Source organism: Engraulis encrasicolus, unplaced genomic scaffold, assembly GCF_034702125.1.
Source record: "Engraulis encrasicolus isolate BLACKSEA-1 unplaced genomic scaffold, IST_EnEncr_1.0 scaffold_1057_np1212, whole genome shotgun sequence".
Lineage (NCBI taxonomy): Eukaryota > Metazoa > Chordata > Actinopteri > Clupeiformes > Engraulidae > Engraulis > Engraulis encrasicolus.
In genome coordinates this window covers 630-5167 of record NW_026944523.1, presented here as the reverse complement: position 1 = coordinate 5167, position 4538 = coordinate 630, and the positions used below count along the sequence as shown (strand labels likewise).

The following is a 4538-nucleotide window of genomic DNA, read 5'->3' as shown; positions in this document are numbered from 1 at the left end:
GGCTATGGCCAAAAAAAAGGGGCTGCACTTCCAGCTGCTGCAGCTCAACCCCTTGACCCCATCCTACCTACTGCTCAGGAGGAGAGAGAAGAGCAAGAAGAGCAGTGAAAAGTGAAAAAATAAATGTGCATTCTATTGACACCTAGTGTCATGTAGCCTAAACAGTGTTAATATATGTCAATAAATTATTACTTTTTGTTTCATTTCATGTCATGTTTCTATTCATTTAGCAACAGCCTACCTATATAACCTACATAATGTGGCCTACACAAACAGTCTTTGCTCTGATGGCTTCTGAAGTTTTGGAATCTAGGCTTACAAGGTCAATAGGCCCATCTTAGGATCAACCTGGAACCTAGCCTATAGAAAATAGGCCTAACCTACATGTAATTTACAGACACAGGTTAGGCTTTATATAAATAGGCTTGTAATTTTGCACGTTTTCTGATGACCTTTGAATTAGCCTAATTTGTTGGAAGCTGAATGTAGGCTAGACATAACCAGAAAGTAGTAAATAATGTGGCCACTCATAATTTAAAACGTAGGCCTATTTGAAAGAATAAGAAGTATTTTACCCCATTAAATGTTTGCTATTTAAAAGTAGTCCCTATAGTCTTAACAATATCGTCTCTTCCTTAATAGAATTCCCCTCGGAGAAAGCTCGATGTTGACACTCATTGTTTTTAAAAGTCGGGGTTTTTAAAAATAATTCCCCGCGGAGAATGAAGCTCGATGTTGACAGTCATTGATTTTAAAAGTAGGGGTTTTTAAAAAAAGAGTTCCCCGCGGAGAATGAAGCTCGATGTTGACAGTCATTGATTTTAACCCTTGTTTTGTGTTCGTAAGCTGCATACACCTGTGGTGTTCGGGTCATTTTTGACCCGTGTTAACAAAACTCAGCCATAAAATACCCAAAACACTAGTTATCATCAAATATTGTTTTTCATCTCATGGCTAACTTGGTATGTATTCATATCCATGGAAATATTACTTTATGTATTCATCTTTTTGACTTTACTGGTCTTTTATCTTACATTATGCAAATCGTTTTGATGACCACAACTATCAAAATCTACATAAATTCACTATTAATACCTCCTAAAGTGATACAATTAGTGATTATGTTGTCCATGTATTACAGCTGATATGAGAGTACAACAACCCCCAAATTTATTTTATTGGTTTTTCTCTAATATTGAAAAATATCATCAATAGTGGCATTTGTGGTGTTGAGGTCCAAACCAACCCAAAGAGATTTATAGCAGGATAAAGACCAAATGTCAACTAAATTAGTTTTTCAGTGCATAAAATCAATGTTTAAATATGTTGACGTGGTGTTTTTCAATATTTATATGATTTTAGTGTGGTAAATATACAAAATAACAATTCTGTCCGAGTCACAGCTATTCCACCAATCTAATGCAAATATATTGGAAATGAACACATCAATTAACATGAAAAAAGTCACACTATTCATCTGAATCCCCTATGCCATGAACATGGACCATTATGTCATTGCCACATCAACTTTATTGAAAATATAAGACCAGTTCTACATGTTTGGGTGCCATTATGAATTTTTGATACGTTTTTTGGAAAAAATAATGTGCAAAAATGTATTTCGCAAACAAATGTGCAAAAAATCTCATTATATAATGCAGAAATGGATTCCCTGACCATGAAAACATATGAGTAGACACCAGAAATACATCTGTACTCCTTTCAGAACAGGAGATATGACGTATTGTAGTGTATGGGACTGTCCGGCTGCCATATTGGATTTGGAATATGAAAAAGCTGGCAAAAAAAAATTCAGGCAAGAAATATATTTTCCTCACCATAAATCACCAAACTAAAGACAAGGGGCAACCAACAGCTTTTCAGAAATGCATACAACAGCCAAAAATCTATGCCGGGTCAATTTTGACCCTGAACACCACAGATGTAACTTTTTTTTTTGGACCTTTAAAATTTACTAAAATGATAAAACATATTTTTTGTGTGTTGCAATGATTGTGACTGAGGATTAGATGAAGCCTTATTCCAAGAAAATAAAGGAAAGTGTGTTTTTTTCACACTAAAACTTGAAAACGGGTCAAAATGACCCGAACACAACATAAGGGTTAAAAGTCGGGGTTTTTAAAAAGAATTCCCCGCGGAGAATGAAGCCCGATGTTGGCTCTTTAAAAAAAAAAGTATGCTGATGGTTTACATAGTTTCAAACATTTCAAAACAATATCATGTCTTACCAAGACGTGAGCAAATTGCTAGAATGCTTTATTCTTTGTCCGGGTGTGTTTTTTCACTGATGTCCTGGAAAGAAAGCCCTATGTTTTATCACTCATCCTCTTGAAAAGCGTTTTGACTACGTGAACCGTTGCTATGAGAAATTTGTTTATAGCAACACGAGTCATAAACAGTCCAATGTCCGAGGTACGGGAAGACAGATTAAAAGACAAATTGTGATAAAAACGTGTGCTTTATCTCTCTTTCTCACATAATATGTTGAGAGTATATCAGTGGAATGTTTAGTGAAGCATTTCCCTGGGAAATAATAACACTTTGCACGGGATTCGATGGTGCAATTTTGCCGCCGAAATTGCAACATATCTTTGTAACAAACCTCGACACATGGGCGCTGGCCTTGGCGCAATGGATAACGCGTCTGACTACGGATCAGAAGATTCTAGGTTCGACTCCTGGCTGGCTCGTGCCCATGGTTTTCAGCCTGGGCAGCCCTGGCCCACCCAGCGCTTAGCTACTAAGTGGGCTTCGGACGAGCAGGAAGTGCACTCTCACTCCGTGGCTCACAGAATATCCAGGCTGCCGAGCAGTGCTTCTCCCGTCGCTCCCTGATGGTCTAGTGGTCAGGATTCGGCGCTCTCACCGCCGCGGCCCGGGTTCGATTCCCGGTCAGGGAAGTGAAGTTTATCGTTTGCTTTGCCAAAACATCCAGCCCTAAAGCGTCCGAAAGAAAGAAAAATGGTGCCCAGCCTCCTTCGAGCCGGATTTGAACCAGCGACCTAAGGATGACAGATCATTCGCTCTACAGTCCTCCGCTCTACCAACTGAGCTATCGAAGGTGTGCCTGGCCTTCCACCGTCAGGGACGCGGCCGAAATTGTTACAGAAGAAATGACGGGCTGGTTCCCTTTTTTTTTTTTTTTTTTTCCCAGCCTCCTCTCTCTCCCCGCCGGGATTTTTCCATTGCTTCGTATGCCTGGAGAAGTCAGGATGGCCGAGCGGTCTAAGGCGCTGCGTTCAGGTCGCAGTCTCCCCTGGAGGCGTGGGTTCGAATCCCACTTCTGACAGAGCCTTTAGGCAAAATGAACATTGTGGGTTCTCATCCCCGTTTCCCACCAAAACCACGGACCGGAGCCGTGTTGGTGTTGTGCAAGCGAAAGGACAGGGCACAACAGTATGCACCGAGGAAGCCCCCAAATAGCCTTGCAGTAGTCGTGGCCGAGTGGTTAAGGCGATGGACTAGAAATCCATTGGGGTCTCCCCGCGCAGGTTCGAATCCTGCCGACTACGTGGACTCTTGCTTACCGAGTCCAACGTGGAAATGACGATGGACCCGACAGCTACTGCCCTGAACCGGTCACCAAGGCTGAACGTCTCGTCCAATTGAGCGGGAGGACATGCCACTCACCCGAGCTGCCCGGGCCGAAATAGCTCAGTTGGGAGAGCGTTAGACTGAAGATCTAAAGGTCCCTGGTTCGATCCCGGGTTTTGGCAGAAGCTTGGGCTTTCAGTCAGGGCTGCCCTTTGGACCAGGAAAGCATCCACCTGTGGCCTGTTGCTAGCTGGGGTGAGATGGTCAAGGGTCAGCGTTGTCCATCGTGCCATACTTGGCAGGGCCTGCTCCTGGGCAGCACGTCAGACCAGACTGTCCTCCAAACGCTTGGTCAGTGACGAATCTCGGCGTGAGACCGCAGGGCCAGTGGCGCGTCCGGCAGCCTGTCAGTCGAGTTTGAGCTACAGAGAATTGACCAATGGCTATTCGTTTTGCGACAGAGATTTGCCAGACAGCTACAGAGATTTGACCAATCACTGTTCCAGTTGCGACAGAGATTTGCCAGCCGCTACAGAGATTTGACCAATCGCGTTTCGAGTTGCGACAGAGATTTCAGTGGCACTCCGCGTCAGTTACGGGCCGACGAAACGACAACACAAGCGGGACTTTTCAAAAGTACTGGATGGATTTTACTGCAGCTATCACTCAATTGACGGTAAGCTTTCGATATAAATGCTTAAATATACATACCGTTTGCTTCACAAATGGACTTTCAGTCGGAGAGCAAACATTTAACCACCTCGGGACAACCAACTAGCTCATTTGGCTAATATTTTTAGCTTCAAGCTAACGGGCCTCACTTCGTAATTTTCAGTTTTTTTCAGACGTTGTGTTTATTTGTCATAATGTACAGTACTAAGTTATGGGCAGACAAAGTGTAGGTAAGATGTTAACATGACAAGGGTGTTGAACATTTCTTCTTTTGAAAGCTGCACGAAGGCAATGGCAATGGCAATGGCAAT

At 42.7% G+C, this 4538-nt stretch overlaps 5 non-coding genes across 5 annotated transcripts; 4 read left to right on the top strand and 1 right to left on the bottom strand.

Annotated features, from left to right (window-relative positions):
• The first annotated feature begins 2849 nt into the window (after positions 1-2849).
• Positions 2850-2921, top strand: trnae-cuc (transfer RNA glutamic acid (anticodon CUC)). Its single transcript has one exon. It is a non-coding gene; the product is annotated as a tRNA-Glu (tRNA).
• Positions 2922-2995: 74 nt separating this feature from the next.
• trnay-gua (transfer RNA tyrosine (anticodon GUA)) lies at positions 2996-3083 on the bottom strand. Its single transcript is given in 2 exon segments — positions 2996-3031; positions 3047-3083. It is a non-coding gene; the product is annotated as a tRNA-Tyr (tRNA).
• A 144-nt stretch (positions 3084-3227) lies between these two features.
• trnal-cag (transfer RNA leucine (anticodon CAG)) lies at positions 3228-3310 on the top strand. The gene has a single exon. It is a non-coding gene; the product is annotated as a tRNA-Leu (tRNA).
• A 141-nt stretch (positions 3311-3451) lies between these two features.
• trnas-aga (transfer RNA serine (anticodon AGA)) lies at positions 3452-3533 on the top strand. Its single transcript has one exon. It is a non-coding gene; the product is annotated as a tRNA-Ser (tRNA).
• A 131-nt stretch (positions 3534-3664) lies between these two features.
• On the top strand, positions 3665-3737 carry trnaf-gaa (transfer RNA phenylalanine (anticodon GAA)). Its single transcript has one exon. It is a non-coding gene; the product is annotated as a tRNA-Phe (tRNA).
• The last annotated feature ends 801 nt before the right edge of the window (positions 3738-4538 follow it).